The 13,371-nt window shown below is 46.4% G+C and overlaps 1 protein-coding gene across 5 annotated transcripts in view; it reads left to right on the forward strand.

Annotated features, from left to right (window-relative positions):
* Positions 1–13,371, forward strand: part of RFX4 (regulatory factor X4) — a 177,584-nt gene that overhangs the window by 19,050 nt on the left and 145,163 nt on the right. Inside the window, exon 1 of one of the 5 annotated variants that reach the window (XM_070599806.1) lies at positions 1,039–1,339. The exons of 3 other annotated variants lie outside the window; for them this stretch is intronic. The gene's annotated coding sequence lies outside the window, so the exon portion shown is untranslated. Of the gene's footprint in view, positions 1–1,038; positions 1,340–13,371 lie in introns of those variants that run through there. One more of the 5 variants, XM_070599808.1, reaches the window with a different exon arrangement.

A 13,371-nucleotide genomic window follows, 5' to 3' on the forward strand; every position in this document is an offset into this window, starting at 1 on the left:
CTGAGACATCTCTGGATCGCCATCCTGAACTCAAAAAGTTCTGGGAAATGGCAGCGTGAAGAAATGACATGAGGCGCCCCAGGTGACATTTCACTCGGGCTTGCAAAACCGACGACAAGGCAAGGACAGCTCGGCGCGGTCCGGTCCAGGAGCCTCCCCTCACCTCCCTTCCAGAGAACTTAATCCAATTAGCTTTTCTTCTGAGTTCCCCTTGTCATGTAAAGGTCCTTTCTTCCCGGGTAGCTGAGACCAGCGCTCCGTGGAGCAGTTCGATTCTGCTCCTTTTACAGCAGGTTGCGCGGGACCAGAACCACGGATATTATTGTTATTATTTCCTCCCGAAAAGGCTCGAGCTATCGACTCGCAGCAAGTGCTGGGGCGAAGTCGGGAGCGTCCAGGATCAGGGAGGCTGGCGAGCCGGGCCTCCGTCCCCTACTCTTAAAAGGAAAAATCCCCGCAAAGTGCCTCGGGCCCGGGAGAACGGGTTTGCAGGGGCCGAGGCTTTAGTGGTCTGCCTTGGGGCCACTTCAGCGTGACCTGCGGAAACGCGCCCCTTTGTTCCGCGCACCGAGCCGGTAATATATTCCTTGAGTTTTCCCAAAATACTCAGTAAGTGTGGGGCTAAGACAATGGCCCGGTCGGTGGAGGCAGGGGAGCCGGCGCGCGCCTCCCGGGTCCTCTGCTAGCTCGCGGCCGGGCGGGATAAATCAGAGCCCCTCTCCCAGGAGACTGGCTGCGCCGCGGAGCTCCAGCGGGCGGCGAAGGCCGCAGGCGCGCGCGTGGGACCGTCGAGGCGCGATCCCGCAAGTAGGCAGTTCGCAGTTGGGGCGGGAGCGCGTCTCCCTTGGCCCGCGCCGCAGCCCCACGCTGCGCCATTGCGAGCGCAGAGCCCCGTGTGGCTCACCCTACCCACGCGGGCCACCAGCGGCGGCTGCTTGTTTATGGCCTGTGGGTCCAATCCGGGCTGCCCTTCCCAGGCGAGCGTTGCTCAGTTGCTCAAGGTACGCGGAAATTCGAGAACGTAGGGAGAAAGTCGGTAGAATTTTGCGCCACGGAGAACTTGTGCACAGTGGGCCGCAGCCAGGTTGGTCGCCTACGCAACAGAAGGGTTCTTTCTTGTAAAACGGGATGACGCGTTAGAGAGGGGCGCTGCCGAGCCCGAACTGGAAATTTCTGCCTCTACCCACTTTCCGCCCCGATCTCCAGAATCCAGAGCTGGGGCGGCCAGAGTATCCCTGGAGCCGGATTTGAGCACCCCAGGCCGCAACGGCGGGAAGACACGCTGATCTACAGGGCCCCGGCTCAGGACAAGGCCCGACCTGGCTCAGTGGGCCCCCAGGTGGGGACATCCAGGGGCCTTGGCGCGGGGCCGACGGGGCTGAGAGCGCCTGAGTGGGAACGGGCCCCGGCCTTCTCCATCCTCTCCCAGACGCGGCCCTAGGAAAAGAGCCGCCTTCTCCAGCCGGGGGACCTGGTGTGCGGGCTTGCGGGAGCAAGGGGTCGGGGGTCTCAGCTTTGGCCCTGGCCCAAATCACACCATCTCGGTCCTTCCTGGGCCTGGGTGTGTGTGTGGGGGGGGGGGGGCAAGTGAGGGGGACATGCACGCCCCCATCCTCGCCACCTGCCAAACACCGGCATCTGGGTCTGGCAGCAGGGTCAAGTGGGAGCCGCGTGGCCGCCGGGTCCCCAGGCCGGGTGGCTGCAGCCCTAGCCATCGCGGACGCGGCACCCAGGCCGGGCTGGGGGAGCTTCGCACGCTCTCGGTGCGGTGTCCCGGGACAGGGCGCTTTCCCACCGGACCTGCAGGACCCGGAGACCCGGAAAAGTTTGCAGGGGCCGCCGGGTGGCTAGGCCCTGGGATTTCCATAGCCCGGCCCGCCCCCCTCCCCAGCGCGTCGCCATGGAGACTGCTGGAAGTTGGTGGTGGAAAACAGACCCAGCGCAAAGCAAAATATTATGAGTGCAGTTGGGGTGACTTCAGGGAGGCGGGGGACCGGAGGGCATGAGCTGGAGCCAGAGGCAGAAACCGACAACAAAGGGCCGAGTGCGAGGAGGAGAGAGGAGTTTGCACAGGACCTCCCCGCCTCTGTGTGAGAGCTGGACCATCCTGCTTCCCAGAGGCGCCAAGGTCTCTAATTTCTCTCCAGCAGCTACACCTTTTCTCAGCCCGCCTGCGCGCCCCACTCGCCCCCAGCCTCTCCGGGTTCTTTTCCAGCCTCCCTACCCGTCCGTCCCGAGGTTAGGCGCCAGCTGGGCAGTGCGCCCGCCTCCCCCAGGAGCCACAGGCTCACCAACGTGAAAGGTTCTGGCTTTTCTTCCCCACGACCCGTGGGTCGCCCAGGATGAATTTCTCACCCCCTTTCTCAAACCGGATCTGAAAGGGTGAGGGGTTAGGATAAAGAGGGAAAGAGAAGATGAGGTGCCTGGTCAGAAATCTTGCGGGGGGGAGGGAGTAGAAAGGAGATCCTATCTGATTTTCTTCTCCTTTGCACAGTGGGAAAAGCTCTGAGTTATAATTCTAACTCAGCCACTTGTAATGTTGCTTTAAGTAAATCTTCTAGCCTTTCCAAGATTGATTTTCATTGCTTGTGAAATGAAGGGTTAGACAGCTCACAGTCTGGGATTCTAGAATCCAGGAAGCCCATATGTGAGCTGGGTACCACTATCTGAACTATGATCCACTGCACAATTAGTGGATCTTTCCCCAAACTAATAATATACTGAAATATCCTTACGAGTCATTTAGGATTTTAAGAGTCAAGAAGAACCTTGGATAGCCACTTTTTAAAGGCAGTCCTTAGGACACTAGATTTTATGGAGCTGGACCCAATGTTAGTTTGGGAAACACTGAAATGCCTCTAGATGATGAAGCCAGCATCACAGACCCTCATGTATGTTGGAGAGGCATACACACTGGCCAATGTGTTAAAATGTTCCCGTCAAAAGAACATCAAACTTTATCCTCCCTTGCTCAAGCTTTTACAAAGAGGTAAGGCTCTTCTCACACCTAGCCAGCCTGCCTGGTGATAATTTGGGCTGAGGAGCCCTTCCCTTTTCCTTGAGACTCTGTTGTCTCATCTTGAAGTGGATGGGTTGGAGGTAAAGATCACTATGGTCTATCTAAACTTCTACCACTCAAGGACATGCCTGTGTCCGTGTGTGTCTTCTGACATATATGTGAAATCGGCCTGGTACTTTGTTTACAAAGTAGTTTTATGGTCGTCAATGCTCACAAGTGTTTCAGGAGAGAGAAATTATTGTGACCTGCGTCTTCATTTTCCAACATTGTAAGATTGTGATTCTAAGTCAAGTTGTCGTGTTTGTGTCTTTGCCAAAAAGGCTAAGAAGGTGTAAAGTGGTGCCATCACAAGTTGGGATGCCAGACGGCAGGTCTCCACTTGCATAGGCGCCTGAGAGCCCACCCTACATGTTCTACAGGTCACTTGGGACACTTTTCAGCTGCCCCTCCAGGGCTCCAAGGGTTTGTGGGATGGAAAACGTGGGAGAAATCCCTGAAGACGTTTTTACCCCTTCCGCTCTATTTTATATATCTTTGCAATTTTACTAAGCTTTAGGGGAGAGGGAATGGACTCAAGGATAGATGATTTGGAAGTGTCAGGTAAAAGTTAAAAAAATACTTTGGGTTAATTTATGTGAGGTTTTATTCAGTCTTACTCACTGAGCACCTGTTGGGTGGCAGACCCTGGGGATGAGCAAGGCCCCAGTCCCTGCTGTCGGACTGTAGAATGTATTTGAAGAGAGAAGGTGTGGACACACTGAAAGTGATGAGTGCTCCAAGGGACATAAAGATAGTGCCCTCTTTGAGCCTAGAGAAAAGGGTGCTCTCTCCTGTCCAGTGCCTGCCACATGTCAGCCCTGTAACAGGCACTTTTTTGCACATTAGCCATTTAAGCTTTACAGTTCTGCACTATTCCTTTTTAGCATGAAAGAGGGTCTGGTACTTACCTGGGGTCACAACTTGTACACAGCAGAGCTCGATTGGAGACTAGACTGGGGAAAGCCCAGTCTGTCACCCCACCCAGTCCGCTTCGTCTGGACATGGCTAGAGTGCTACACTGCCAGGGTTTGGTTGTGACTCTGGCCTTGAGGTGGAGTTTGATCCCACTCAGTGAGAAGGGAAACATGTGGATGAGAGTGGACAATCCCAGAATGTTGTCGTCTTTGGGCTCCGGAGAAAACCTCTCTGAAGGAGTCGTGTGATTCTGCATTTGAAGAGGTTTTAAATGATGGCAGTGTTGGGAGGCAGTGTATCATAGTGGTTGAGTATAGATTTTGGACAAATTTTTGCTTGCTGCATTCATTCATTCATTCATTCATTCTCTGAAGAGTGCTATGTGTTTTCTATGTGCCTGTTGCTCTGCTAGATGCTGTGCTTAACAAACACGCCATGTCTGCTGCTCTGGAGCAGAGATTTTAGACAGATAAACACAAAAATTGATTATGTCAGTGACTGATAAGCACTATGGAAAAAAAAACGCTATCTGGAGTAATGACGATAGAGAGCGTGGTGATGGAAAGGTTGTTACCTTTATGCCACATAAAGCTGTGTCCTTTTTGTCCATATTGCTGAGCCTCAATCTTCTTATGGAACTGATACAACCATCCAATAGGGCTGTTGTGAATATGAATTGTGGAAGTGGTAATAGATAACATGTATCCAATACTTACTGTATGACTTCACTTTGCTAAGCATTTTTATTTAAATGCATTATCTGCGTAACGCTCACTACAACGCTGTAAAGAAGGAACTGTTATCATTCGCAGTTTACGTAGGGAAATCAACAGGTTAAAGATAAAAGTCAGACTAGAAGCTGAAATGTTTGATGAGTTTCTGAGCTCTAGAAGTCGGGCTGGTAAGACATACGTTGATTGCATGGAAAGCAGGATCAGTCTTAACTGTGTGTGCCTAACTTCCCAGAGGCAGAATGTGAGTAATATAGCTAGCTTTTTACTTGTATTTTTAAAGCTAATGTTTCTTAAATGCCTTTCATGTACTAAACTGGCACCAAGTACATGTGCCGGGCATGTACTAAGCACTTTAATTGCATTGTTAGTTGTATTTAAAAATATGTTATGAGTACTATTATTATCCACTTCATATTATGCAACGGGAAACTGAGGCAGAGAAAGGCTATCTGTGAGGGGGTAAGTGGCCTAATCCGTGAGTGATCCACACTCTTAGCCACAAGGCTATACTGACTTTCGCTTCTTTTTTGTTTTAGTGAAGGAGAGGGTTGTGGTGGAAAGGCTGTCTCATAAAGCATGTATCATTTTAGCAAGACCATGCTACTTTTTGCCTATATGAAAGTGTTAGCATAGTTCTTTAAACTGTGGAGACAAAATTTTAAATTATTGTTGGCAAAAGTAGGGACATAAAGCATTCATGTCTTTACTACTTTGGGATTCATTTGAAGTTTAGTTAGCATTTGCTTTGTCTCGGAGAATGTCAAGGCTTCATTCATGCTCACAAACAGACACCCTCAGTAAGAATAAACTAATGAGGCAAAAGCTGTTAAGTTATGTGATAATATATGGAGCCTTTAGGTAATTTAACAAACAATATATTGCAGCTAGAAGTAATTCACAGATATTTGTTAACTTATGACTTCAAGTGAATGTAGTGTGACAATGAAAAGAACGTGGGCTTTGCCATCAGACAGACAGACAGAAGTTTTAAATCCTAGCTCAGTCACTTTCCAGCTGTGTGACCCAGGGCAAATGACCTGACTTCTGTAAGCCTCAATTTCCTTCTTTGTGAAAATATTTACTCCTTACCTTCTTAAGGTTGTTAAGAGATTATAATGAGATTGTGCATGTTAAATTAAGCCTGGCTCTTAGACATTGCTCAGTAAATGGCAGATATTATTATTATTTAAAAATAATTCTATGTCTTCCTATGCTTAAACCTGGGTGTATAGCCAAGAAAAGGGGATAAGAATCCTGAAAAAAATTTAGCCTGTTTCAGCATATCTAGATGTTTTCTGGACTATGTTAGACATAGCCTCAGCTCTAATGTCAAGACAAATCATTCTTTTCTAAAGGATTTTGATTGAGGGATTAATTAGTTTTCATTTCTCTACTGTTCACATAAAGAAGGCATTTTGTGAGCTCTTGTTTGCCGTGAATTCATCCTTGCACTTCCTAGTCTGTTGGAGAAAATGGAAAACACGTCTTTGTAGAGACAGCACCTGTTGACTGGGATTTGAATCCTGGAAGAGAGTTCCATGGAGCACTGAGACACACATACATTGCACACCTCTGATGGAGGCCCCTTCGTAACGCCTGATACCCTTGCAGTTCTGGAATGCGACGGCCCACATTCTCCCCCAACCCCCTTTATACTTGTAGGCATCACTGTTTTAAAGACTAAACCATTTTACACTTGCTTTTCATTCAGGAAGTGGAAAACTCAGTTTCAAATGAGCCAGTCTCTGAAGCTCATTTTAGGAGCATCCAGATCAAGAGTTTAGTTTTTTTGCCTTTCGTGCATATATTTTTTTTAATGTGAGGAGAAAATGTCCGTTGGTTCTGTTTCTGTCTTCATAATTTGATTTTTACCTGCATTGTGGTTTTTGAAATGTTAACAGATTTCTTTGAGAGACAGGATCATAAAAAGCAGGAAAGAATTAAATTCAGCCATTATATTTTCAGTTGAATATGGTCCGAATTTAGGCAAATAGGGCTGGATTAACCTGTGCCGGTAGATTATGTAGTCTCTGTTGCATCAGATCTGATCTTTACAGCAGCATTTCTTTAAAGTAGGTAAATAGTTTCCACTTTTGTGGTTGGTTAGTCCTCAGTAAAACATGAAAGTATAATCTGCCTCTGAGTAATCAGTAATTATTAGTAGAAGGTGAACCTGGACATGTTGGGTTTGTAGTATTGTGATTTTTTTCTTTTAATTTAAAGGGATAATAAGAAAGCCTTTGAGAAGGCTGCAACCCAGTGAAAGTTAGCACCTTGTGTTCTGTGTTTTCTGTCTACCCAGTTGTGCTAAAGGTCGGCGTTGTTTAGACGCAGCCTAAGTGAGATGAATATAGCAGATTTTTATTTAATCACAATGGAGAATTACCACTTCATAAGCATTGATCCCCTGAATCCATCATGGTGGAGAAAATGCCCTGTCAGTCAACCCGAGTGAACTACTCTTGGACTAGACTTTGAACTGCCACCGAATAACCTACAGAGTGACTAGTGATTCCTAAGGACGCCGCCAGCATCTCATTTTCGAGGCACGAATGCATTTCGCGAAGAAAATTATGTCAACGTGTTTGTTTTGAATCTTGTAGCTGCTGTGAAATCATTTCAAGCTAATATTAGACTTTTGAAGCAGGAAATGTTTCTTTGAATGTTATAATGATAGAATTTAAACTTTAAAAAAAACGAGCACGAGTGATTTTTTGAGTTCCACATCATCTTTTTCTGAACGATTAGTCTAAATTTGGGGTGTTCATCCATGTATTTATAATTTGTCTACTGATTCTAAATGCTTTTGGGTAGGTCAACTTCCTGTTGAAATTATTAAGATTTTATGAAGTTCCAGAATTGGGCCCATGGCATAAACTCAGATCTATTTGTGATGGAATCGATTCATTCCTTTAAATATTTTGCCACGTTTTCTTGGTGGTGTTCAGTTCCGCTGCTGCTAATAAATGTCGAGTGAGAGAAGAATTAGGTTTCCTCTACAAATTCTTTGCTCCACCGAAGAGAAAATCAACTAATTTTGTATCATCCTTATATGATTACTAAAAAGGCTAAAATTTTCATTTCTAAGAGTTTTATTTCTTTTCCTTGATGACTCCTTTTTTTCAAAAGCAAAACAGCTTCTCCATAAAGCATTATTTGACGTCATAGGAAAGAAAGAATACTGGCTGAGAAAACCCTGCGAGTTTATGAGGAAGAGGGCCTGAGGCCCTCAGATAAATCGTGAAAACTTTGAAGCATTGGAAAGCAGCTTTCTAAAGCATTGAGAGGTTGTTGTGAGACGGCCTTTGGTCTCCATGAACTTTTATTTTCAACTCAGTGGGCAGAGTTTTTGAGGTTGCTGTGGTTTGGGTAGGGGACCTTTTCAGAAATGCCAGGCTTTTTGAAAAAAAAACCAGCTTTTCTTCTAATCAAGACGCCGTTTGAAAGTTTGAAAACTTTGCTGTGATTAGAAGAATGAATTATTTCGCTGCTTCGTTGGGGTTTCCTCAGGGTGCCCAGGCTGCAGGGCATTCTCCGTCTCGGCTCCCTCACTGGGCACAGCCGAGGAGGCGCAGGGACAGCCGCCCGCCCAGACTTGGCCCCGCATGCAGCAGGCGCAAGCTGCACAGAGGCTGGATGAGCCCAGAGCATAGCCAGAAAAGAGTGCAGGGTAGAGGGCTCCAGAGGGATCCAAGAGGTGAGGGACCTAAGAAAAGGATTCCCTAAGGGTCTGTGGTTTGTTCAGAGTTTTTCCTGGTATTGAGAGATACTGAAAAAAAAAAAAGAAATGAAAGCACCAAAGTTGTGTGTTGATACATAGATCACTTTTGAGAAGGAAAGAATGAAGGAAGAGGGGAGGAAGGAAGGAAAGAAGGGAGAGAGGGAGGGAAGAAAGGCAGGAAGGAAAGAAGGAAGGAATGAAAAACCTTCAAAACAAAAAGGAATGAAACGACCAAAGTTGTATGTTGATGCATAGATCACTTTTGAGAAGGAAAAAATGAAGGAATTGGGGAGAGGAGGAGGGAAGGAGGGAGGGAGGAAGGAGACAAGGAAAGAAGGAAGGAAGGGAGGGAGGGAGGGAGAAACAGATGGAGGAAGGGAGAGAAGAGGAAACTACCCTGAAATCATTCCTTGACAGCAGGCTGACTTATTTTCAAAAATTTTAGTTACTTTTTTATTAAAGTGACTCCCTTTCTGAAATTGCCTAGTGGATTAATAAAATTTATAATCTTTTCCAGGCACTGTGTTAAATTCTTATGCCTGTTACTTCATTTAACTCTCATACTGAACCTATGGTATTATTGTCCCCATTTTACAGATGAAGAAACTGAGATTCAGAGAGCCTAGGTAACATGTCCAGGCCAAATGGCTAGTGTCAAACCAGGATTTGAACACAGATTATTCTGATTTCGAAGCCAGGCTGCCTCCTTGCCTCCTAAAACCTGGAGCTAGAAGGAAGACCCTAAGGTCTAGAATATCCATTCTAGCTCACCTCCTCTGCTACAGAAAGAAGTTCAGGAGGTCAAGTCATCCCTATCCTGTGGGAGACAGCAGCTCACACTGCAGTGCTCTGGAGCACTGCCACGGGTGTCAGTGGCCGTCTGGCTGCCACAGGCACCTTGATGTGACTTTGGCAGCAGCTGCTGACTGAGGACGCCCATGAGCGCTCCTTCCTGCAGGAGCACCTTCGCGCAGTGTGTGCCTTCCATCCCAAATCATTCTCAGAGCTTCTAAATTCAACCTGGCCCTGCCGCTGGGTTGGTATCCTCCGCTTGCCAGTTGCTTTGGTAAATTTGACATCTTACACACATCCTCAAGGCCTTCATATCTATTTACTTACAGACATGATTTTCCTTATAGTATTGTCTACATAAAAACCTCGGGGTTGGGGCCCGCCCAGTGGTGCAGCAGTTAAATGCGCACGTTCTGCCTCAGTGGCCCAGGGTTCGCCGGTTTGGATCCTGGGTGCAGACATGGCACTGCTTGCAAGCCATGCTGTGGCAGGCGTCCCACATATAAAGTAGAGGAAGATGGGCACAGATGTTAGCTCAGGGCCAGTCTTCCTCAGCAAAAAGAGGAGGATTGGCGGCAGATGTTGGCTCAGGGCTAATCTTCCTCAAAAAAAAACCCTCGGTGTTAAAATAACAGCACTTCCCACTTGCATAGCATGTTCCAGTTTGCAATCAGCGATACGATCATTAATAGCAGGCTATTGCAATCATTGATGCAGTCGTTAAGAGCTGCGGCTCTGGAAGCCCTCAGGCTTGGTGAGAATTGGCTTTGCCGCGGGCTGAATATGTGAACTCAGCAAGTTATGTAACCTCTCTGAGCCTCAACTTGCTTGTCAGTAAAGTGGCACCATGCATAGTACCCACTTTATAGGGTATTGTGAGGATTAAATGAAGTCATGCAGGGAAGGGATCAGCACAGGGCCTTGGCATGTTGTAAAAGCTCAATAAACAGAAGATGCTTCGAGTGCCTCCTGCTTCTCCTGGGTTCCCCTAGGAGCTTCCCAGACCTGTCTTCTCCCCCTCCTCCACCCCACACACCAGGGCCACATGGGGGAAGAAAACAAAGTTTTATACAACAATTCCACTGTGTCCAGTCTCTTCAATACATGACCTCATAAACCTGTGAGTTAGATGGGATCACTCCCATTTTATACTTGGTGACACTGCTGCTCAGTGGGATTCTGTCCATGCATGGGTTCGCGTAGCGAGAGAATGTCTGAACTGAGGTTTGTTATGGCACCAAAGCTGGTCCTGCTTTCCTTCAGCCAGGCCACTTGCATACCGATTAAAAACAGAGTGTCGTCAGGAAGGGGCTGGTGGTTTCCCTCCCACGTAGAGTTCTGACTCTAACTTTGCCTCACGGTGCACTTACACACGGGGTCTAGAGTGCACATACGCTTTCCATCCTCATTTTATGTGTTTACTTGATGCCTCTTCCTTTGTTTCTCACGATTGCCACCTGTGTCATTATTACGTGTTTAGCACAGTGCAAAGCATGTACTAGAGTGTCTTGCACGAGTCAGTGCTCAATAAATATTTACTTAAGATATAAATCAGTCCATCATTCATTTTCTGAAGAATGCTGCATCTCTTTGCTTGCTTTCTAGGAAGCCTGGCTTAAGGCTCCATGTGAACAAGTACCTGATAAATTAACTACAGGTGAACTGACACTCTTTCAAGCCCCTACGAGGTGCCAGCCATGGTGTTGGTGCTTCATTCTTTCATTTCATTCCCTCTCTCCCCTCCATTCTTTTTTCTCCGTCTCCTCATTGCTCTGCTGTTCTGTGCCAAGCACTGTCCTCAGTCCAGGAAGTAGTGGGTGAGTAAAGTATAGTCAGGTCTTAAGGAGCTTATGTTATTTCTCCTAATCCTCGTAATAACCTCATGGGGTAGATTTTTTTATATATATAGGAAGGAAATTGAGACCCATGAGGTTAAGTAATTGCCTAGGGTTGCAGAGTTTACTTAGTCACTTGTAAGGGGAGGACTGGAATTAGTGTCCTCCTGGCTTGCAAGGCCATGTTCTTTTCACTGCACCAAGCAGATCTAAGGATCAAACAGAAAGAGTGATGGCAGAAAGGGACTAAAGTGGAAAGCCTTGGGGGCGGGCGTGATATAAAAATTATAATAGCTAAGACATACAGTGCTTACCATGTGGCACTTTATGTGCCTCATTCACTTAATTCTCATACAGACTCCCTGAGGCGCTGTTATTCCCACCTCCATGTTGCAGACAAAAAGCTGAGACTCAAGAAGGTTGAGCCGTTCACCCAAGGTCATGCAGCGAGGAAGTCAGACCTGAACCTGGCAGTTGAGCACCACAGCGCGTTGTCATTAAAACAAACCAAAAAAGTGCTGTGTCACAAACAAGTGCCTGGGAATCAGAGTGGCTCCACGTATCTAGAACTTGCTCTGTGCTGGGCACTATGCTAAGAGCCTTCCATGCATTTGTTCACTGAAATCTCACCACTAGGATGAGGTAGGCAGGTTATTATCCACCTTTTACTCAAGGGGACACTGAGGTTTAGAGGCTTTGCCCAGAGTCATTCAACAAGTGAGTACTAAGGCTGGAATTCAGACCATTCATTTGTAGCTAAGTTACTAAGTCACATGCTTAGCCTTCCTTCTCTAGGTGATCCTCAGGACATGATTCCAAAGAGAGAAAAGATGATATGCACCAAATTGGTCGTTAAAACATTACAAAAAAATAGGAACACTAGCTCCATGAACAGTGGGCATCTGTTAAACAATGATGAATATGAAGACTGTGGCAACAGAGGACAAATCTGCGTGATAGAATGTTAAGAGGAAGAGGAATAGAAATCGTATGTTCATTGGGGTTCGTTTACATATACGCACATGTGGACGTGAGGCGAAGCAACATGGAGAAAGGACACGTAATTCACGAGTTAAAGGGTGGGATTGTGGGTGAATGTGTTTCTCTTTCCAACATTTAAAAATATGATTTCTACGATAGATTTAACACCAGAAAGCAAAAAGCATTTTGCCTCAGCGAAGGAAGTTTTGGAGATTTATCTCAAAAGTTCAGGCTAGTTTTAAGACTGTTTGGGTCCTGCAGCCAGGAGTGCCTGACTCCTAAGGTTTGGGGGGGAATCACATCCCCTAAGAGAGGGGGTGAGAAGAAGTGAGGAAGAGGTGGGGGGAAAAAAAGGTGATGATCAAGAATCAAATAATATCAGATGCTGTGCACAGTGATTAGCCTTGGCTCTGGTAACCTTTTTCAGATTCTTACATGTTTTAATAATATCATCATAATAGAAATAGAACAAAGAAAAAGACTGCTGACATTGGGTGTGACAGTTATGCGCCACCCCAAAGTAGAGGGGGAATGACATCTTTACAACCTGGCTATGTGATTGTGTACATTAACTCTTGCATTCCCTGGCATGTTTTCAGAGTGGAGATGTGCTTTTACAGTGAATCTGTCTTCGACAGGAGATGGCACCGAATACCTAGCTTTAATTTTCTCTAGTCTCCAGGGATCCTTGATGAGTTGATGATCTGTGAACTAACCACATTGGTGCACCCTTGGGGTTTCCTCATTAATCCTTGTATATTGTAAATAATGATACCTTACTTAATCTCTTTACCCACTTTAGAGTTTTATATATTGTGTTTTCTTAAATTGAGAAAGGGCAGTGACATTATGGAGCACATATTGTGTGTCTCATATTCTGTTAGACATAACTTAGTACTCACAATCAGACTGCAAGGAATATATAGTTATGGGTATTATAAGTTAATGCTCGGTTCGAGTCAGATTCAAATGCTGGCTCAGCTGCTTACTGGCTGTGTGACCTTGGGCAAGTCATTGCTGTGATAATGATGTTGATGAAAATGATGGTGCTTGCATTGAGAGGCCACAATCCAGATATCATTAGTGTCACCTTGGACTCACCTGCATCATGCTGTGATGAGACCCCAGCTGATGAGGAAGAGACATGGGGACACTGGCCACATGGATTGGCTAGATGAGTGAAGACAGTTAGCTAGAAAGAGGATAGAGTTCTTGTCTTTTCTCCTCTCACTGCATCTGTTCTAGCTCAAGCATCCAAGACTTAGATTGTTGCGGTGGCCTCCTACCGAGGAGGACCATTACGTCCTATTCTCCTGGGAATCCTGGTTTACATGG

The sequence above is a fragment of the Equus przewalskii genome, chromosome 29, assembly GCF_037783145.1.
Source record: "Equus przewalskii isolate Varuska chromosome 29, EquPr2, whole genome shotgun sequence".
NCBI classification, from domain to species: domain Eukaryota; kingdom Metazoa; phylum Chordata; class Mammalia; order Perissodactyla; family Equidae; genus Equus; species Equus przewalskii.